Genomic DNA, 23,871 nt, shown 5'->3' with positions numbered 1-23,871 from the left:
TGTAGTGGAGTAAAAACATGAAGTGGCATAAAGTGGAAATACACAAGTAAAGGACTTGCAGGATTCAACAGTAATGTTTTTTTTTTAGTCGTGGGTCAAAAATCTACTTGCTCAAAGTCATTTTTACTTGTCCCTGTACAAATTCCTTTATATATTAATGGTTGTCAAATAACAGCATGGACTAAAGTTATTTGTCATGAGTTTAATATAGAAATTAATAGAAAAAAAGTGGGAAATTTGAAATGCTGAAAACAGCATTTTATGCCATTTTTGAATGAAAAAGTACTTAATGGTTAATCAGTTAACAAGAGTTTAATCCTTTAGTACAACTTGCGTGGCTGGACAAGTGAGTTCCTAGATTTACTTGCCCAACATGGCATTTTAATTGCCCCAGGCAAGTGGGTAATCTTTATTATGAACCTTGACAGGTACCTTTGTACTGAAGTAGTAGCTGAGTAAATGTACTTAGTTACTCTCTTCTACTGCGTGCTTCATTTTCCAAACTCTTCTCACCTTTTTTATTTGCTAAAGCCTGTTTGAAAACCCTTTAAGCTATTTGCTGATTCGCCACTTTGACAGTTAAAAATGTAATTTCCCTTCACACGTTTCTACCCTCCAACTATCATTAGCTATGTGTGCTTTTTAAGTGTAGATGCACGCTGAAGCACCTTTTGCTGTCACAGATGTGGCCCATCATCAAAGTGTGTTTCTACCCCTTGAAGGAGGCATCCACACCCTTTATAAGTCAGGAGGCCTGTGTTTGCTCCAGGGATTACATTACCACACTAGAGGCCTGCCAGACAGACAGCATCACCACCCAAGGTAAAGCCTCCTCTGCTGGTGGGTGCAGCCAGTGGTCCAGGAGAGGTCCAGCAGGGGCTTCATGGTGTGCCCCACTTCTCTGTGGTGTTCGCCCTTCTTGGGAGTATGTTGACTCAGATGGGACGAGCAAACAGAACCGGGGTGAAGCCATGTGGGTGCTCCATTCTCATGGATCCCCAGCCCAGTGGATTAGGCTAATGCTGGCCCATGAGGGGGGTGTTGCGGTACGGCCTTCTCCTGACAGGAGGTGATGGATTAGGGCTTTGTCAGGGCCCATGTCGGCCTGAGGGACTCGGCGATGAAGGAAGGAGGCAGGCAGAGGGGAGATCAGGGCCCAGGGGCAGTGCAATCCGAGGATCAGCAACATGTTGACAAGGGATTATCCCGTTTGGTGTGTTGCTTCAGGAGCTGAGGTCTCATAGAGATAGATGTACAAATGTACAAGCACAGGATGATAATATGAGGTGGCTGGAGACCTTAAACTGATGGCGTCATCTGTGGGGAGGTGACATATAATCTGATGGTTGTTGTTACGTGTGGAAAAAACACTTGACATGGCAAAGATCTGTGTAGAGCTGCATCAATTCAACAATTAATCAGTTAGTTGTCAACTTTTAAAGGACCAGCATGTAGGATTTTGTGGTATCTAGCGATGCACTTGCAAACTGCTTGTCTCAATCTCTATCTCCAAGTTTCTTCCAAGTTAGTGGCTGTGAAAACTGTGCAAAATGGGAAAGGCTGTATCAAGAGCCAGTATTTAGTTTGTTCATTCTAGGCTGTGTTAGAAATATGGTGTTGCAACATGGCAGCTTCAGTAGAAGAGGACCTGTGCCTTCTGTAGATATAAAGAGCACATGCTAAGGTAACAAAATCACAATGATTGTTATTTTCAGGTGATTATACAGTGATGAAAACATAATTATGCATCTTGTATTCCATTTCTTCATATGTGTCATATGCTTCCAATAAATCGTAAATTGAAATACATCTGAGGTCTTTATGGTAGAGAAGAGAACATATGGCTCAGGTCCAATGGATGTTGTTTGACATGGACTCATAGCCTTCTCGTATGTAATTTTATGTATTACAAACTCTGTGATTTTGCTGTTATGCTCTGTACACGCAACATCCATGGCACGCCTGTTCATCCTGGGGGGTGGATCCCTCTTCTGTGGCTCTCTCTGAGGTTTCTTCCTTCTTTACCCTGTTAAATGGGTTCTTTTGGGGAGTTTTTCCTAACTCTTTAGAGGGTTAACAGGACAGGGGGTAATACACACTGTACAGATTGTGCAGGCCCCTGAAGCTAATTGTAATTGTAATTGTGATTTTGGGCTATACAAATAAAATTTGACTTGACTTGATCCCTTTAAAGTAAGTTTTGAAGCAACTCTTAAAGAAGAAATTAAAAATGTAAATGACAGTTGTCAGGGCATGAAAACAACTACAAAACAAGCCATCAGAGCTGTAAAAATGTTTGAATCGAACATTTAATCAAATCGGCCTTAAGAACAAAAGTCAAATCATGGATTGTGGATTTTTAGAATTGTGACACCCTTAATAACGAAAATAAATCATTAATTGCAGCCTAGATCTGTGCGTGAATCTTAAATTCTCCAATATGTGTCATCAAGTAAGAAGAAAATGCAGGTTACCATGTCAACCAGTGATTGCTCCCTTTTCTCCCTTCTGTGATATGAAAATCGGTAAACTCAGCTGCTGCTATAGTGACAACCTCCATCTGTGTGGTTTCATTGGCACAGGTTTGAGAACCGCTGATTTAACAGCAGCCATAAATCCCCCACACATGAGCAGAGATTGAGTTACAGTGAGCGCTGGCGATAGCACCCCTCCCTGGAAACGGCGGTGGCATGATATCTCAGCCACATTTTGCCTCCTCCGTCGAAATGTGAAAACCAGATTGTGTCTTTTTATGGGTTCCCTTTGAAATCCGGCACACTTGACCCTCCCTCAGCTGTGATTTTAGTGCGTGCTCTGGTTTATTTCTGGAAACCTCCCACACTCCTCAGCTTGTTTAAGACGCCTGCCCGAGTGTGCCTTTTGTTTACGTTGCCAGTTGGGACAAACAGTAAAGTTAGGTGATTAAGCATTTGCATGAGGAGAAACCACAAGGAACATTTGGGGGGAGAGTTGCTGTTGATGCTCATGTGTTAGAGGGGAAAGACTAGAATAAATTACCAACATTTGGCGATATCAACAACTGGCACTGTCTCCACATCTGGGCTTTGTCTGAAGTTATTAAATGTGAGAAGTGAGTTTTTTCCTGTGATGTTACAGTAAATGATATGGACTGAAATTCTTTGCATTGAGAGCTTTCTATCGTCTAAATTAGAAATGTAAAATGATACTCTGGAAAAGTCAGACATTTGTGATTTAACTCTGCAGTTTATCACCACAAATACATTAGAGCTGCAATGATAAGTTGTTTAATCGATTAGTTGTCAACTTCAGTTCATTGTTATGAGTTTTTTTTTTTTTTAAGAAACTAGAAGAGTGCACTCATCTTCACCAGACAACTCTGAAAAGAACATTTGGATGATCCCTTTGTAATCAATATTTTGATTAGTAATTGTAATTTTCTTAATATTTTTTGACAGTAATTGTAACAGATTACAATTCCCTTCTGTAATTGCAATCATTTGACATCCGTGTGTAATTTTGTCATAAGTAGCATATAAATTCATGAGTTATGGCCAAAAATGTGGTTTGTGAGCTCACAGTGACCTTTGACCACCAAATCTAATCAGTCCAAGTGGATGTTTGTATCAAATATGAAGAAATCCCCTCCAAGCATTCCTGAAATATTGTGTTCACCAGAGTGTGATAGACGTGAGGTTACAGTGACTTGATCTTTGACCCCAAATATCTAATCAGTTCATCCTTGAGTCCAAGTGGACATTTGTGCCAAGTTTGAAGAAATTTGCTTAAGATATTCTTCAGATATCATGCTCACAAGAATTGAATAACAAAAAACATAATGCCTCTGGCGGTGATGGCAGTTTCCAGCATGGAGGTATAAAAAAGGTTTTCAAAAAACTGTGAATCACAGAGGTACTTCAGCATAAAAGAATAGGCTTATCAGTCCAATAGTATGTCAGATTAGCTGCAGACAAGCTTCAGATTTGATCAAACACATGCAAACGATTGCATGACTTGTTATTTAAATAAAAATGTTCACATTCTCTGATTTCAGCTTCTTAAAATGTGAATATTTTCTGGTCTCTTCAAACCTATATAATGGTAAACTGAATATCTTTAGGTTGTGAACAAAACAAGACATTTCAGCATGTCAGCTTTGGCTTTTGGAAACATTTTCTGACATTTTATGGACCAAACAGCTAATTGATCGATCGGGAAGATGATGAATTGATAATGAAAATAATCATTAGTTGCAGCCTTAGAATATGATCCTCAGAATGCGCTGAGTTTACACTGCGTTCATCTGAAACACAAATGATTCGTTTTACATATTCAAATGATGAGGAAGGAGGGAGGAGAAAGGGGAGAGTGAGACGCGATTGTGAGAGATGGTGACTGACATGTGGCAAGGAGGCACTGATCTGTCTCTTGACGAACTTGTCGCCTCACCACGCTCCATGTGTCAGGACCTGGCACTCTCCCGGTGTCAGGCGTGGGTGGCCTCCTGACAAGCGTTTGAATGTGTGTGTCACGTCCGTCTGGGCTGAAACCGCTCCTGAACACACACCCACGTAATGACACTGACACGGTGCCATCACGCAGGGCCCGCCACCAAGCCCAGACAGAGTCCCTGGCAAACACAACCTTTATCTCCTCGCCGCTCCTCCTCTTCGGATTTCTCTCAACCTTCTCTCAGCCCTCCTGTTGCTTCCTCTCCGAGTCTATCACTCACTGGTTGACTACAACCACAGCCATTAACTAGCAATTTGGGCCTGAATTATTATATTTAATGTAATTACGACCAAGAGAAACAGAAAGAGGGCCTTGGGATTGAGCCCAGCTCTTGGAATCAACTCATCTGAAAATGAACCCTATGCTGTAAATTGTAAGTACCTCTGTGGATGTCAGTGAGGAGGAGAGTGCCAGCCAGTCCTACACAGGCGTCACTCATGGACCCCACTCTGTAATTGCCTGCTAGCTGGAGCTGCTGTGTAATTTTTGACGTGGCTCTGTGGCGGTGGCGGCGCTGACAGAATAAGGGACTGGAGATTTAATGCCCAGTCTCAACTTTCTCCTAAGCTTCTGACTCTCTCTTTCTGTATCATTGGTAGATTTTTTTTTTTTTTTATTTCTGGCTTCAATTATTTTCTGGGATTCTGCAGGTCGCTTGAAGAAGGGCAGAGTCTGGCATGAATTAAAGGGTTAGTTTGCATTATTTGAAGTGGGGTGGTATGAGGTACTTGTTGAAAGTCAGTGTATTACCTGCAGTAGATCGGCACGCCCCCAGTTTGGAGAAGCAGCGGGAGTTCCAGTGTAGGAAGCTAAGCGATGTACTGCTGTGGACAGGGTCAGCAACAACAGGTATTTTAGCCACTTAAAAGAAGTCCAACAAAAAAATGCAGTATCAGTACTAGAATATTTTCACCCCTTATATTGCCGTCAGATAGCCTTTTCTGACTGGAAACCCCATTACATAAGCCAAGTATTGCTCTCTGCATAGCAACCAGATCCAGGCTGCCTAGGTTGCTGGAAGACTGTCATAGTCTGGCATGAATTAAAGGGACAGTTCATTATCTGAAGTGGGGTTGTATGAGGTAGGTATTCATAGCCTACAGTATTACCTACAGTAGATGGCTGTTGGCACCCCCCCAGTTTGGAGAAGCAGAGAGGACGACCAGCTTGGAAGCTAACCAATGTACTGCTGTGGACAGGGTCAGCAGCAAAACATATTTTAGCCACTTAAAAAAAAGGTTCATTTTAAAAAAATCGATATCAGTGTGCTCTATATTCGTAATATTTTTACCACTTTACCTTGCTGCCAGACAGGCTTTTTCGACAGAAAACCACTAGTATATAAGCCAAATATCGCTCTTTCCAAACCAACCAAAAACTGTAGGCAAAACCAGTAATTTTATCTCACAGGACACAGGAGCTGCTGGACGGCCTTAATCAGTTTATTTGCATTATTGTGTGGCTTTAGTGAATCTGGACTGAAATAACCTTTAGAAACACTAAAGTCACACAGTTACACAAACAAACTAACTGGTCAAGGCGGCGGTAGCCCAGCAACTCCGGTGTTCTGCAAGCTAAAATTATTGTTTTTTCTTAGGGAGTCTGGCGGCTTTGCAGAGAAAGCGATATTTGGCTTGTGTTACATTGGTTTTCTGTCATAAAAGGCTGTCTGAATGCAAAGTCAGCTTCATCACATGTTAGTGAGTTCCTAGAATTTAACCACCGTCACTATCACTTTATTTCCAAAAAGTTTCATTTGGCATCAAATTAACATGCCAAATTACCAGGTTCATACACTAAGGCTTTAGCAATATTGTTTACCTTGGGATTTTGAGCAGGCAACATTTTACACTTCATAGTAAGTCTCCCTAATACCAGTTATAAATATTTGGAACTCTTTAGTAAGAATAATTATTAGTAAACAGTAACTGGATCTCACATTAGACTGATGTATGAAAATGGTGTTTTAACTTGTTTTTAAAATGTGTAGTAATGACTTATAAAGTGCTATATGTTATAAACCATTTATAAATCATTTATAAGGGTAGTCTTAATATAAAGGTTGTACCAATAATCGAATACAGTGTACACTTAAACAAAATTGATTGGTAGTTCATTTCTTAGCTTCCACTTTGGTACTTCTCTCTGTCTCTTCAAACTGGGCGTGTGTCAGCCACCATCTACTTTAGTTAATACACTGACTATTGATAAGTATCTCATACAACCCTAGTTCAAATAATCCAAAGTATCCCTTTAAAACCAACTCCAGGGTCTGTTGTAGAGCTGGATGTCGGTCTGGCAGGTACTCTGCACACAAGCTGCTGTTCTTGCTGCAAAGAGCAAGATGTCTTTTTTTTTTCAGTTGGAGATTTGGAGAGATGTCATTCATATTCACTGAGGACGGCCGCGTGTCTCCACATAACAGATGTCGGTCCATTTGCTGACACGCTACATATTCATTCCTGTGTTTTCCTGCAGGTGTGTTCGTAGGCGGTGATCTCCTTGTGATGCACCCACTCAACATAAAGAGTGGGAGGTGGAGGAGGAGGAGGAGGAGGGAGGCTGAGTCTTTAGTGACAATAGCCCCCCTCTATATGCTCTCTGTGGGTGTGGGCGGGGGGCATTTAAAGGCCATTCAGCCCCTGGCAAGACCCCCCGAAGACACCCCCACATTCTGGGGATGACTACCTGCCCAGGAGCTCTCTTTCTGCCCATCTGTCCCCTCTAGATGCCCCAGTGGCTCTTGGAGTGGCTGCAGCCAACCCCCCCCCCCACACACACACACACCAATGGCTGATTGCTGAGTCAGCCCTGCATCAGGCTGACAGTGCAAACAGAGCGAGGCAGGGGGTAAAGAGTGTGTGAGAGGGTAGAAGCTGCTGCTGTATGTGTAGGAGAATGAGTCGGTGTGTGTGTGTTTGTGTGTGTGGGAGTTAGTGGGTGGGTGATTGAGCATTCATTAGAGTTGATGGATGTGTGTGTGGGTGTGTGTGTGAGTGGAAGGATACATATGTAGGAGGTGGAGGCTGTGTGTAGGATTGTATGTAGGAGGAATTCAGGGGATGTCTGTGGGCGTTTTGCATTGTGGGTGTGTGGGTGTGTGTGTGTTGGTGGTATGATAATATATTTTATTTTTGATGTTATTTTATTAAAGAAGGAAAGCAGAAAAACTTAAATTCAAAAGGACAAACAAATTTCATGCAAACAAAAAAATGCTGTACACATCAGATTATCTTATACAAGCCACCATGTTTATAACAACAATACCGTATTTTTGATATTGTTACATCATGTCAGTCTATGACTCGAAGTACACTTAATAGCTTGTTCTGGAACTTTTGACCATATCTTATGGTTCTCATCAGCAGATTGAGTTCGCTCAGTTGCTATGGAAATGTAGGTCTTCCTAAAATTAGATGTAAAAGTATCACAGTATATAGAAATATATTAAAATCTAACCTCTGTATCATGATACGTATCATATTGCCAGATTCTTGCCAATTTTTCCTAGTTTATCAATAATCAAATAAAGATTTTTATAAATTACAATAAATAAAAATAGCCATACTTCTTTCATTGTTGCTTCAACTTAGAGAAAATATGATAAAAGTTAAAATATTGTCTTACCTCTTTTTCTGGGGACTCATACAACCCACTCAAGAATCCCTGTTGGTTGAAAAATGGTGATATGATATGCCAATGCAAAATGTTCTAGCTACATTTCTGTATTTTATATTAATGCCATTTTTTCCTCTGATTGGAGTAAATATTTAGCTCTGGGATATTTTTGTCCAAGATGATCCTTTCATGAAAATTTGATGCAAACATGTGGGTGTGTTTTCTCAACAACATGCCCTTGTTTCTTGCAGCAAGGCAGCAGTCTGTAGCCTTATTCCCATAAGCGGGGCCGTCAGAACTGGCACAATGTGACCTTCATCCCAGCATGCTCAGCCCATTAGTCCAATTTACTCAGCTGTCAAACTCCAAATTCACACTCTCATCCATTCTGAGAGCAGGAGGTTAAAAGAAGAAAGGCGTTCTGCATTCCTTTCACCCTCTCGGCTTTAAACCTCACAGTCTTTGCACAGAAACTTGCTGAATAAACCTTCCTCTCTGTCCAGCAGTGAGAAACCAAACCTCACCCCCCTCCCTCGGTGGGAGGATGACTGTAGATGAGTTAGCTAAACACTTTCTGGCAAGCCGGCACGCCGCCGGCTGCACACACGAGGCCTGCAGGCGTGGGAAAGACCTGACTCTGATAATAAGCAGCATTTGGCCCTTCTAACCTCTGCAGGCTTTGGCTCGGGCTAGTTGTCTCTTTCTCCCTCACTTGTTTTCTCTCTCCATCTCTCTGTGAGTGGAGGAGTCGCAGGAGAGGAGGTCAGCCAGGGAGAGGCCCACAGCTGCGGCTGCGAGGTCTCGGTGTGTTTATTTGGGCAAGCCCAACCAAAATAAGCTCCAGCCAGGCATTGCTCCTGAGGACTGGGGCCACCACCGCTGCGGCGCTTTTCATCCTAACAATGGGGAAAGTGCTCCGACCGAGGAGGGAGCTGCACGGCACAGTTTACCGTACAACAGCTGCCTCATCTGTGGGGGAGGAAGTGCGCTGCAGATGTGGACAGGATAGATGGGTCATGTTCCCACACCTACTCCTGTTGTACAGTTGTTCACCCGTGCTCGGCGGTCAGTGAATGAGTTCCTTTGTTTAACATGAGAAAGTCTCTCTGCCCAGTGGAAACACTGCAGGGTGGAGATCCAGAATGAGTACAGTGATTGATATTTACATGAAAAGTGTTACAGAGGCTGTACTATGTGAACACATAGAGCTACAGGTCCTTAAAAAGTCTAAAAATATCTGGAATTTATATTTACTAGTAGTCTCAAACAGTCTTAAATTCTGTTTGGGATGGTGTTAAAGGACCAGTGTGTAGGATTTACTGGCATCTAGTGAGGGAGCGCATGCAACTAACTGCATACCACTCAACTCATCCTTCCCTCTCAAGCATGTAGGAGAAACTAAAGCAGCGAAACTCAAGAGAAGTGTTAAAGACCCTCTCTAGAGCTGGTGTTTGGTTTGTCTGTTCTTGGTTATTGTAGAAGTTTGGCGCCCTTCATGGAAGAGGACTCACACTCTCTGTAGAAAATACTCATTCTAAAAAACAAAAGCATGATTCTTATTTTTAGGTGATTAAACACTGAAGAAAACAGACTTATTATATCCCATTTCTGCCATATTCTGCTATTTAAACCCTGTAAATCTAAAATACTGGACTTTAAATATTAGAATATTTATTTAATGTTGTAAGCATAAAATACCTGTACATTTAATTTTTGGCAAAAGCAACAGTTGAATTTGAATCTTTGTCCTCTGGTGACCACCGTAGTGTCTGTCTGGATGGCCTGGAGTAGCTAGCTAGTAAGCCTAACACCTAACACCTAATTTTAACCCTGTCTCTCCCTAATTTGAACACTTTTGCAAGTCTCATTCATGTCATTGAACTGGTGATTCACATCACGTGGTCCCTCACCCGTTTCCTATTCATAATGTAAATACGAGGAACAATATTGGTTAAATAATGTGTAATAATAACGAGCTGTAAAATGTAGAATATATATCAGAGAGTGTAAATCAGAGAACCAAAACAGTAATGCAGGGATCTAAATGGCTTTCCAATGAAAAATTGGTAATTCTACCTTGATATAGCCTGATTTCAAACTCAAGCTGTAGGACAATTGTTGTGATTTGATATAGTTAAGGACAGATACATTTTTTCACACTACCAAACAAGGTTGGGGTGTTTTTAGTGTTTGTGCTGACTCTTATAGGAATAGCTTGATAGTGAATAATGTAAAATAAAAAACAACACATACGCCCTGTTTTTATTGACAGACCTTTGTCTGTGATAAGAGAATAATAGGCTTTAAACAAAGTAACAGTCTGTGTCTGCTGAGTCTAATTATAGGTGTTACCCCTCAGTGTGTTAATAGCTGGTTTAATATAAGCCAAATTTGGAAAAGCCATAAAATGCATGAGGTCACAACAAAGCCTTTGATTCACTGACCTGCCCTGCTATCACTCATGTGATCTATACTGGGGGTCAACGGTCCTTTTATATGCAGAACAACAACATCCCAATCCTGCTTTACTCATCAGACCATCCTGCACTGACCCCCCCCATTAAAAGGGTCAACTAGCCCAATGCAGAGGTGCACAGGTGTGCCCCAGGCCTCACTAGGCCAGATGACTGACAGCTATCCGCCCACCGTCCCCTGTAGCCGCCACTCAACCCTCTCTGCCCCGGCTGCCTCCTCTCTGCTACAGCTCTGCTCATCTGTTACAGGCTGTAAAGTTGACAGATGATTAGCCGCTCTGCTTATCTTTTTTGCCACACCCATCCCACCCACTCCGTCCATGCTGTGGAAGTCATCATCTGGCTGTTTGCCAGTAGTTCGACCTGTGTCCTACCTGGCCCATGCCCAAGGCCTTACCTCACCTTAACAGACCACCTCCTGTTGACCCCTCCACAACCTTAACATTCCTAACTCCATCCTTCCTCCATCAACAGACCCCTCCCACCCCTTTTTACGTAGCCCCTGTCGGTCAATCAGCACCCTCGGTAAAAGCCCCGGATGCGTTTGCCTGGTGGGGCCCCACTCGGCTCTGACAGTGGGGACACGTGTCAGCAGAGCCGACTGACAAAGCAGGTGCTGTAGCTGGGGCTCGAGGAGGGGCAGCTGTCCATCAGACTTGCTGCACCCAAACACTGACTTTACATCACATATGGCCTATAGATCAGGGCCTGAGTGATTGACAGCCAGGCTGGTGGTCGCTGGACTCAAGACTACTGACCTTAAACTGACCAGACCTTCACAGACAGAACTGCAAAATGATCATTCTGGTGTTAATTTGTGGCAGTGTTAATTTTGACAGCAGATTTTGGTTTAGTTTTAGTTGTGGTCTTTTGACTTAAAGGTATAATCAGTAGAATTTGTCCAAGCTGTTCCTAAACACACTAGAAAAATCATTTATCGTTGAGTCTCCCAGGATGTCAAACACTGACCTTTTGGGTTGATAAAACGTCCCAAACATGGCAAAATAATGAAAAATAAACTAAATACAGGTAGAGGGCAGAGTCTTTGCAAAGGCAGACACCAACAAACTTCTAGTGGGTCATAAATGATGATCAAAAGGGACTGTTCATATGAGTCTATACATATTTTCTTTAAGGAAAATGTTTCATATTATGCCTTTAAATGTCATTTAGCTTTAGTAACATTTTAGTCATCTGAATTGTTTTGGTTTAGTCAACTAAAATAACTAATGGGTTGAAAGTTTAATGCATAATTTAAATGTTTCTCTGGAAATGGTATACTCCTGGAGGAAACATATATTCACTTTTTAATAAAGTTAGCATTACATGTAATACATTTCTCGCGATACAAAAAGATTGAGAACCACTACCACTACCACCACTTACCTGCAAATGTCGATTGAAGTTTTTGTGTTTTTAGTGCTCCTCATGGTTTTACTTTATGTCAAATGTAAAATTTATTCATATGTCTGTTCTTCTCTTTCTCCCAAACAATGACATTTTTGTGAAGTTTATAAGACGTGTAGAAATTGCACGCCAGTTGACTTTCCGGGTAGATCAGTACTGTCTAATTGTGTAAATCTAACCTCCTCACGTCCCATCATCATCAATCAAATAGATTAGATGTTTTCACAACTTATCCCTCCTTAACATTTTCATCTTGTTTTTATTCATTGAAGAAAGTGTAAATAGATTTCATCAGGTGCTAATCTCTCCTGGCAATGCTTATTTAATGGAACAGAATTTCATGGTCTTTTACCACAGATTGATCTAAATATCTGCTTGAGGTTCATTTATCACTTATTGTCAGTGACTTAAGAACTTCATCTTGTTGTCAACCTCTGTTTTCCACTCATACAAATAGCCAAAAGCCTCATTTTATCTGCATTTCTTCATTTACGAAGTGCCATTTGTGACTGTAACAAGCAACAGATGCGAACATACAGTATCTGCCACATCTGCCAGCTCTCATCTGCCTCCAGTTTGTGCTACCTGCAGGATGCTACCGGCCACCTCCAGAGGGCCCCGATTCTTAACCATTACCCCCCACCTCCTCTGAAATTAAAATGCAAAACTGCAGACAGCCCTATGAGATTCCTCTCCATAATTTGCTGTCCTCCCCCTCCCCCTGGCCCAGCTCCCCTCTAAAGCGTCACTCTGAGGTCTGACAGCAAGTGGGTGACTTCTGACAGGTCGCATTGATCTCCTGGCTGGGAAAGAAGTCGGCTTGACAATGGAGAACATGTGTCCATTTTAGGACAAGCCCTAACTTGTCTGACCCCCTCATTTGAGATGCGCCCACAGAAAAGCCATCCTTTGGTTAAAGAAAACAGTTTCATCTGCTCAGACAGGAATCTGGTCTCTCATGAATTTTTCTTGGTCTGACTTGTTTGAAGTAAAGTAGACATGATTGTATTTTGTTTTTCTTCTTAGTAATGAATAGAAACATTCGTCTTTGATTTAGTAAATCTGTAACGTTGAGCACTGTCTACGTGGTGGGTTGCGTCTGTAGGTTAGATTCAGGGCTTTTTTGGGGTTCCTTTAAAGCGGCAGCAGGCATAAATGTGTTATTGTCTGTCTGTGATTAGGTAGTTCATGTTCCATGTGAACATTAAATAAGAGCCAGCCCACTTCTGAGATGTCTTTGATAGATGATATGAATAGCTAAATTCCTTTACACAGCTTTGAAATGGCTCATTCTGGTGGCATTAATAACAGGGATCATAATGGCTGAGCAGGGAGATGGTTTAGTTTATGTTTGGCTGTGGCGTTCACTTCTTTCACAGGGATTGTTGCTCTATTACACATTACATTGATGGAAAACCGTTCAGTTTTACACTGTGATGTGCATTTAGAGCAGAGCTGTGCGTGCCGCAGACACAATTGGCTTCAGCACAGGGTGGAATTGGACCTATTCGTCCCAGGCCTGCATATTTAAATGTGAGAAAGACAGGAAGAATTGATTCCCCTTGACAAAACTGAACTGGAGGATCTGGCAGGTAGAACATGTGCCGCAGCAGCTTGAAGTGTTTTTGTACTCATGGACGCCTGCACTGTTTTTCTGGATTTATTTTACAGAACCCTTGAATGCAACAGACAGTGTGCACTAAAGGGGAGAATGAAATTTACAGTGCTGTTTCACAGTTGTTTTATAGTAATAAAAATTACTCATCCTTTCAGGGTAAGGTAGGCAAGATAGTCCAGGCGTTCTCCCCAGCCACCGGTTCCTCCTGAGGATCACGTGATGCTCCCGGCCCCAGATGCCTGAACGTCCTCAACTGACTCTTTTTGTTGAGAATAAGCAGTGGAGTTCCTCAGGGTCTGTCTGATGCCTCGGTCACACTACATGACTCTCAAAGTCACCAGATTGCTGTACTTTTCTCTCTACACAACTTTCTGCCTTGTAATCGGGAATCTTGGAAGTTATTATTTTCACTACATGACTTCACCTGAGGAATCCCTGATGAGTCCGTTTGGTCTCTAAAGTACTTTTGTCACAAAAACAAAAGCTAGAAGTGACATTAGATTAGTATTACTAATACTAATATTATTACACATCTTACTGTTGTAGCACCAGGAGGTGGAGCTGGTTTAAACTAACTTCATATCTTCTACTACTACGTAAAAACTGCATTTTTCTCATTATTTTCTATATTTGCATTGTTCTGGCTGCTTCTCCAGTGATTTTCCATCTCTCGGTCACAACTCCACTCCTCATGGAAGAAAACAGCATTATAATAAAGTACTGTAGCACTGCAGAGATGCCCTGGCCTAGAAGTCTTGTTCTCCAGATGACAGAAAACATGCTTGTTTGTTACAGACCCCTAAAAATGGCACATCACAATTTTATTTATTTCTTTTCAGTCAAAATGAACATTGTAATGCAAGAATGATCATTCCCATTAATTGTATTGCATATCACGATCACAGTTTCAGTCAAATAATCGCAATATGACTTTTTTTTTTTTTTTTTTTTACCATATCGCCCAAAACATTTCTTCACCTCTATTGTAAAGAGAAAGTAAAATTTCCACTGCCTGTTGATTAACACATTTGGATATACAGGTTAAACAGTTGGCTCAAAGTACTGCTGCTCTGTTTCTGTCTCTAAATGGAGGATTTTGACGTGAAGCTTGCACGTGCTCGTGACAGCAGAGTTAAATGGGTCAGATCCACTCATCAGTGTTGACGTCTGTGAAGTACTTGCTAAAATAGTCACTCATTGCTGCACGATGAAAGGTGATGAAGTCATCCACGACATTCACTGCTGGACTGTTTGTGTCCAGAAACTCAGTTAATAGCATTGGTGTGTCACCTTTTCAATACAGCAGCCTCATTCTCCAGATTGTGGTTTCCCATATCAAACGTTTGAATGACTTAATTGATATATCACTATATGTGCTATGTGCATGTTTGGTGCAACTTATGATAAGCCAGAGGCTAATGAAAAACATGGGATGAACCACCAAGTCTTGGTAATACTGAGTCTTTGAAGTACACGTGTCTTAAAGTCAGAAGCTTGTGAGCAGAAAGCCACCAGTTTGCATCATGGAAGCAGTGGAAAAAATGACCATTAAAAAGAAAACTGCAAATTATATTGAAGAGTAGAGAGTCTGTAAGATAAAATCTGGGAAGTGGAGCTTCTTCTTTTTTTCTGCTTAAGATTGCTAACACATTCCCTTTCTCATTTTATTTTTCTGTCATGGGTGATGTTAAATGCGGGCTGACTAATGTCTGCTTGAGTTTACAGTGAGTGAATTGGTGTTAGTTGCAATCCAAATCTTTACAGGTGGTCAGATATTTTATTGGTCTGGACGGAAATATAGGCATCCAGTAGCTTATATTACACATGCAAAAAAAACAAAACAAATCCTAAACATGTATACAAACAAAAACCAAACCAAAACAAAAAATGATACACACAGAAATGTGAGTAAATGCACACAAATAAAACATAGGGGGGGAAAAAGGATATAACAGCAGTGAAGTGTGTCTAGCCACCAGAACTACTACATAGAGCTGCCATTGTTATCAAGTATGTGCTGTATGGATAACATGCAATAAATAGATTAAGTTATAAAGTTGATTTCAGGGTGATTTTAAGGTCGTCCACTGAATGTAACAGGATCTACAAAAGGAAATATTCTCTTCTGCCAACGCTCTCAAACATTGAATGAGTGATAGAGCGAGGTGAGGGCATGTGGTCAGTAATCTGTGTTACAGCTGTTAATGCATTGGCTATCCATTAGGGTAATAAACCCAGCAATTAGCAGATAATGCTGTCATGGCCCTTTTAATGTAATAAATTTCCTATCAGTGTAATTCACGTGACATGCAGGGATCGTAGTATGTATTTTTTTTCTCTTGTTCTCATAAGAAGTTTTAGCTTATTTAGTTTTAATGCTTAAGTGAAAATGTTTTTTTGCAGCCCATTTGTAGTGTTTACACAAGACTCTTTCATATACTGCCTCATCAGTCCCTTCAATTTAGCATACCAATTGAAAATCCCAGATTTAAGTTTTGCATGAGCCTATATTGTGATATATTGATGGATTAAATTATGACTTTGTTATAGGCATATTCGTGCATGTGGGTGGCCTCTTCATTTGTTTACAAATCTGCAAACTCTTAACATTTGTTAACAATCAATAGCACATGTTCAATTTGTGCTCCGCAGTCATTTAGTAGTTTCCATAGCGTTAATGGTAATTAAGTATTATCAATGTAATATTACAACCCTGACAATTAGATTTACGTATGTGTCGTTAGCAGTCTTGAGTGGTGTATGACGCTGCTCTTTTAGTGGAAATATGCAAGAAAACAATATTTTGAGCCATCTCATCTTTTAAGGGACCACAGTTAATTGACGACATCCCTCCCTGCGTCACTCACGACACCACAAGCCGAAGTGTGGTGAGTGTGAGTGTGTGTGAAAGCGACAGCAAGTGTTCTAGTGAGGAGTAGGAGGGTGGCGTGAGTGCCTTTCATACTTATGTGAAATGAATTTGCGTTCTGATTAATGCATCACAGCTCGGGCGATACGCCAGGCAGCATGTGTTGAAGGCTCCAATCTGTATGGAGGCTCAAGCTGAATATATGTCTGCTGTTTGCCATTTCCATGGTTACGCTCAAATAACATGACTTTTTCAGTTTTGAGATATAATTCTCCAGTTTTGTTTTTGTTGATGTTGTTTAGAGATTGTACTATTACTATTTGATTATTTTGATCATTTTATTTGAGAATATTGAAATATATTTGAGTGTAGAGAAATAACAGTGAAATCTCGCCTAAATATATTTTCTTTAAACGCTCAGTATGTTACAAAAAAGTGGTTTGGTGGCGTGAAGAAGCTTCAGATCATGGGAATTAATGTGGGTTCATGGAAGGCTTTGTCTTCATTGTGTAAACAATCACCATTGACAATTAAAAATCTGACATGACTCAGGCAGAGATCATGTTCATGGTAATGAATTAAAGTTTTAGGCTATGATCAGACAAAATCACGTGCTGCAGTAAAAATGCCTGTTGTCTCATTTGTTTGAATGTTGGTAGTGCATTTAACTTATAATTTGGTCTGAATACAATCTTACTGATGTTATGATAATGGATGTTTGCTAACTTACTTCTTCACTTTTGGACATATCCTATGTTTTCCTGGAGGTTATAGCAACAGGCCATGAATTAAATGCACCATTACATTGAGTAATATTATGCTTTTCTCTGTGTTTGAACGTGGTTGGGATAACGCAAGTACACAGCTCAACAGAATATAAAACAAATATAAAGTCCAGTCATTTTACACATTTCAGGGAACAAACTACATGAATTAATCTTTCTTTTTATGTTTATCTCGAATCATCTCTCTTGACCTCATTGGTGACCCTCACTTATCGCGACCTGTTTTCCCTTCTGTGACCTCTGATAACAAGAACACATTAACCAGTCATTGTCTGATGTTCAGCTCCATTCAGAGCTCTGGGGTCACAGTCAAAAATCAATACTGTGTTTTTTTGTTGTTTTTTTTGTCTCAATGTGTTGGCAACTATCTCCACAAGCACAGGCATCTAATTAGCGGTGTACAGCACAGATGCTGTCGTCCAGCATCTTCTTCATGAAAAGGAGGAGGAGTGGGAAACATGTTTATAGATGTTTTATGGTGCAGATGGGAATTTATGTATGCCTGTGCTCTGGGCATTAAAGCAATAGTTTGGATTATTTGTAGTGGGGTTATATGAGGTACAATGATACTATCAATATTACCTACAGTAGATAGTGATTGATACGCCTCTTGTTTGGGGGAGACATCAGGAGTCTCTCACAGGAAGCAAAGCAGGGTACAGCTGTGGACAATTTGAGCAGAAACACATATTTTAGTCACCTGCACTTCACAAAGTAAGGGATATGGAAGATGTGTTTGAAAAAGGTGGATGTGCTGGTTTAATTTATAACCTTGATCAAAAAATCTCATTACTATGAACTGTAAATGTGGAAGCAGCTAAGCTCCATGTATGAAATTAGTCTTAAAATAAAATATAAAAAAATGAAAAAAGGCCCACCTAAAAAAAATCAATATCTGTTTAAGTGTTTGTTATATTTAGAATATTTTCTTTTTGCTGTCAGCCAGCCTTTTCTGATGAGAAACCGCTGTAATATATATCTCTCCTAACCAGCCACACTTCATAAGTGGAATCAGTAATTTTCCCTCTCAGAAGATGGGAGCCGCTGGTCTACTGCTGCCTCCATCTGTGAGTTTGTGGGTATAATTGTGTGACTTCTGTAATTTAAAAGGTTAGTTTGGATTCACTTAAGTCACACAAATCCATTGAGACAGCGAAATATGTGCAACGCTTTTGTTCTGCCAGGTGAAATTACTGTTTTTTTAAAGGAGTTTTGTGGTGGGAAGAGAGCAATGTAACAAGCAATATAATGTCTGATGGCAAGGTAAAGCAGTGAAAATATTCTATATATATAGCGTACACTTCCGCTTATATAAATTTCATGAGGTTATTCTCTTTTTGTGGCTAAAATATGTTTTTGCTGCTGACCCTGTCCTCAGAAATACATTGTTCAGTTTCCACCATCAGTTCTCCTGCTGCTTCTCTAAACTGGAGGAATGCTGACCGTCATCTACTGTATGTGACACACTGACTGTGGATAAGTACCTCATACAACCCCACTTCAAATAATCCAAACTATACCATAATGAATTATTAGTTTGTACCCTCCGTCCTCATTTTGTTGGATACTCATAGATCTTGTCTGTTGTCTGACAGATGTCCAACACAGAAGTCTAGTATTTCAAGCTCACCTGTGAGATATCACTTTGGCATTTGAGGCACTCATATTTACAACAGCGTTCTCTTGGAAAAATCATCTTGGTTCACAAGGGTATTATAGCCCCGTGTTTCTTCCCATGATCTCCCTGGATGTGGACAGATGGCGAGCATCGTGCTGCTGCCTCCTGCAGTTGCTCAGGGGTGACGAGCTGGCACTCAACGACATTCTCCAGCTCTTCTGTACCATGGATAAACACGGAGCTGCTCGCCTTCCCCAACGCAGAAATGTTCACCTGAACTCTCCTGCTCCGGTTTGAGACCGTCGGGGCTTTGATGTGGGCCATGTCGGGTCAGCCCCTCCGCATCTCAGCCGTGACCCGGAGGGGCACGCTGAATGGCTTCCCCTGTCTGAGATCCCTGTGTGGGGGGAAAAAAACACACATGGTCATTACAACAGGCTCTCTTGTTGTTGCTCTGTGTGAAGGCATTCCCACCTGTGACTGGGGCTGTGAGACGGGCGGAGGGATGTGTGAAATATCAGTCTGAGAGGGCTGCAGGCTGGGCAGCAGCTCACAGAGACAGAGGGAGTGGGCCAGCTGTAGATCTAATATCACCTATGAGCCTGCCGGCTGGGAAGGCCTGCCTAATATGATACACATGTGCTACATCCTGTCTGAGCCGCTGCCTGGCTTTGTGGCGCTGAGTAGAGGCATGGAGGGAGGGGGCGGTGTGTGTGTCTGTGTGTGTGTGTCTGTCCATTAGTTGCATGTGTGAGGACAGCTGGGTAGCGCTCTTGCCATGTAATGATCTTCCAGATTTGAGTGTTTACGGTCTTAGCTGGAAGTCATATTGTTAGCTTTCACTCATTACGATGACTAGAGTTCATACAGATTTTTTAAAGGGCAACTTTGCCATTTTTTAAGCTCAACAGTATTTTTTCCATGTTTTTGCTTCTAAGTGACTAATTGGGAGAGCAATTTTTGAAGTCCAGTACTGAGGGAGAGTACTTCAGCTAGCAGTTGTGATGTCTTATTAAGTCCACTAAAAATGCTTGTTCTTACCACTGTCAGACTAAGATTATGTCTTACAATATTATGGAAAGAATCACTACTGAGATTAACCTGTTTTTAAAAAGTTGAGATATGTTTTCTTTAACCAGAAACAACTCTTTTAATGTCCTTGTCAAACTAACTTTTTTAAAACTGTAATTTTAACATCATCATAGTCCTCTTCATTCAAACTCGACAGAAATAAAGTAAAACTCAACAAAAAAAAAAATTGGGTCGTCTTTCCACTGTTCCAGCTATCACTGATTCTGGTTTGGTTGAAATAAACCCTTTATTCACTGCGTTACAAGTAAAAAATATCAGGAGAGAAGCCAGAATGAGGTGGGATATCAGGGAAGCGGTGGGGAGAAACTGCATGTACAGCCAGAATATTTCCATATTTAACACAGTGAATAAGGTGTTACTTCGACCAAAGCAGAGTTGGTAATTGGAACAGTGGAAAGATGAGCCAAGACATTTTTTGTGAGTTTTATTTTGTTTCTTTTTTAGTTTGAAATGAAGATGACAATGTTAAAATTACAGTTTTAGGGAATCTGGTTGGAACGGAAGAACTCCCCCTTTTCCTGTGTCAGTCAAAGTAGCTCCAGTCTGCTTCTGATGCGTCTCATTTTGAATATCAAAAGATTTTTGGTTTACATGAGTTATTGTGTAGGTGTTATGTTGAAGATCAAATTTGAATTCAAACATATACCTAACCGTGAAAACATAATGATTAAGTTTCTGACTTCCAAAACTTTCTATGAACCCTGCAAGATGGTTATGAGAAAAGCTCAGTTACAGTTACATGAAGACAAAAGCATCACTTTCTTCTGTAATTTTTGGATGTAGGGAACAAAGTGTTTTGTCTGTTAAGTCTAAGAAGTTGAGTATTTTGCAAGTGGCGACCAACCCATCAGGAAACAGACTCTGTGTACAAGTCGGGTGTGCTGGAATGTGTGAGCGAAGCAAGGCCTGTCCATTAACATGTACTTTATCTCTAATTAACTCTCCAGTGGTTACTGATTGACCCTGTTACACCTGCGCGGATATGCCGGAGCTTTTAGCAGCCACGTCGAGGGAGATCGGCTCTTTTGATTTAAATCCACCGTGAGTCTCAAACTTAACCACCGGGTAAAAAGAGTTTATAATGCAACCCTGGCTGACACCAGTGAGCTGAGATTATTCCGGAAGTGGAGCGCTGTTGAGAGCACATTAGTGCACCTTAGAGTCTTACTTGATAATGCCAGTATGACTACCTGGGATTCAATCCATATCCCTCCCCCAGCAACCAAAATAGCCATGCTTTGATGGCTTAAAATTAATTACCAATTTACAGAGTCCATAACTTTATCCTCAACTCCTGCTTAAGCTGCGTGCTGATATCTGGTGCCAATTCAGGGCAATCATCAACCAATTTTAGAGTTAATTGGGAAATGGTGCCTGGCCAATTAGGGAAATAACGTGCGCGAGAGAGAGGCCAGCTCGGATGATAAATCCTGAAATAAAATCCACATAATAAGGAACTTTCACACTGAGCGCTCTTAATTAGTGAGTTCTCTTTTGTCTGAAGTCTTGACTGTGTCTATACTTAAATTATTAAAAGGATCATGATTCTTTGCTTGGTTAGTGAACTGCACCATTGTGCCTGGGAGACTGATTACTGGAGGCTCAGCAAGGGCTTTTGGGAGCCACATGCCTGGCTTGTGCAGAACGCCGGTCTCCTGAGGAGAGGTTAAGGAGAGGAGTCAGCGCCTCCCTTGGAGCTGCAGACTTGCTCTCTTGCCACCATGTCATCCATCCTGGAGCCTAATCGAGTTATCATATCAACAAATCTCCCATCAGGGGCCTCACAGCTGACACTCTGAGAAAGACACCCACAGGGGGACAACAAATTTTGAGCAGCAGGACGTTGCTAAGAGAAGGGCCGAGGCACCTGTAAAGGTCTCCTCTCCTGCCCACGGAGAGGGCACTCCCGCTGGGCATCACACTGCTCTCTGGCCCCTGGTCAGCCGCAGAGCACAAGAGCAGGGAACCAGGAGCCATAGTTAATGTTGCTCACAAAAGGCCGAGGACACAATAGAAGCACTATATCACCAAGACTGTCAATAAATTTAAAAGCAACCCACAAACAATTAGCTGAAAGGGCAGCAAGGTTTCATGACCATCGGCCTCGGCTCTGCGGGCCAGTGGAGACAAACTGTCCACCCACGTGCAAATGGCAGCTGGTGATTCTGCCCAAAGAATACATTCACAGACTTCTGTGGATTGCCGCCTGACCTTTAAGTGTGTCCCCCAAAAATAAACCACATGCTGGGCCATTCCTGCAGTCACGGGATGGTTTATGACTCCTTGAATGTGGGAAATGTCGCTCAATAGTTCGTCTTTGTGGTCATATAGAATTACGTAGTTTGTTCGCTCCATGGTTGACATTGTTGGCAATATGAACCAGCCAGCTGTTTCCCTTGATGTTTACTTTGTGTGATGATACAATCAAGTTGAGCTGTTTGTGCTGATAATTTGTATTTTTTGAATATTGGTTTTCTTAACAAACTCCTCCATTATGCTCTCTAAATGAGGCTAAAGTGAGTCATCAGCAAATCCTGGATAGCATGTCTCTCTTGATTTGATTTTTGTGAGATCATTTAAAGAAGGCTTTGTTTGCAGCATCGATGCAGCCCTAAAATCATCCAACATGAAAAACAAATGCCATCTTTGATTTGGGCAAGTGGGTATGAAGTCCATGTGTTCACATTAGTCCTAACAAGAACAAAACGCCCTTCAGGGCAATCAGAGCTCGCCTGCCTTCCATGACCAGAGAACTTGTGAGGCTCTAAACTTACTTCTGAAGTGTCCCGGTTTGATGGAATCACTTAAATAGGTTGGCAAGCGATAAACAGTTTGCAACAGAATGACAGATCAAGCTCGTCTTTTACTTTTTGGCACCAGATTGTTTCGAAACCACATTTCTAAAGATGTGAGTGAGCCCAGGTTTTGTTCATTAGCAGAAGGTTTCAGGGGAAACATATGCAAGGGAAAAATAAAAGATGACTCAATGGCGTCCGATTTGTGAAATTAAATGTATGAAAAAAAAAGTCCCAAAAACCTGGCAGCTTGAGTCAAAAAGTTCAAATCAGCTACTTGCGCTGGGGGAAAAGCAAAGCCTGAACATATTGCACTTTTAGAGAAACTTTAAGAAAAACCCTGGCCAGATTTAAAGTGCAGCCTCTTAGCATTCTCTCCATCCGGTGCATCTATAAATCATTCGTCCGACCACCACTGCTCCCCGCTGCTGACCAGCTCGACCCATTGGCCAGTAGCCAGGCCTGTGTCCGGACAAGGCCCTGACCCGTTAACCTTGGCCAGAGCCCCTGGGCCAATGGGGCGAGGCTGTCAGAGCTACGACCCCGGCAGCCAGGGCTACCTGCTGCTCTGGCATAATGCAATTGGACACAGCCATCAGAATGATGGAGCACAGGGAATTCTCCACGCTGACCACTCCAATGGCTGCTGACCACTGCGGCCAACTCTGGCTTCAGCCCCTGCAGAATGTAAGAAAATGGCCCTTTTGATATTATGTCACAGATGCCTTTTTTGTGTTTTTTTTTTTTTTTTTTTTCTTGCCTCACATCCATATTGTGTTTAAGATGCTGCAATTTGGGCCCTTTTCAAGTGGGCAGGGTATAGAAGGTACTATTTTAAAGGGGCTTTGTTTTCAAGCCAGCTTTGTGTTTGTCAAAGTAGTGAGAATAGAGAATAGTCCTAATTGAAAAGCCACTTTTAGAAGCTATAGTGAACTTCAAATAATCTAAACAAGTTAAAGCTTCAAAAACATAAAGAAAAACAGAATCCAATAATTCGCATAATTATTTACAACCTATATCCAGTTGTAGAAAGGCAAGATATTTAAGATTCAAACTTTATTCTTTTCTTGTATATATTGTGAGTGTGGTGCCCACAACACCTTG

Source organism: Lutjanus erythropterus, chromosome 7, assembly GCF_056507025.1.
Source record: "Lutjanus erythropterus isolate fLutEry1 chromosome 7, fLutEry1.hap2, whole genome shotgun sequence".
Classification (NCBI taxonomy): domain Eukaryota; kingdom Metazoa; phylum Chordata; class Actinopteri; order Lutjaniformes; family Lutjanidae; genus Lutjanus; species Lutjanus erythropterus.
Note: the sequence above shows the minus strand (reverse complement) of the source record.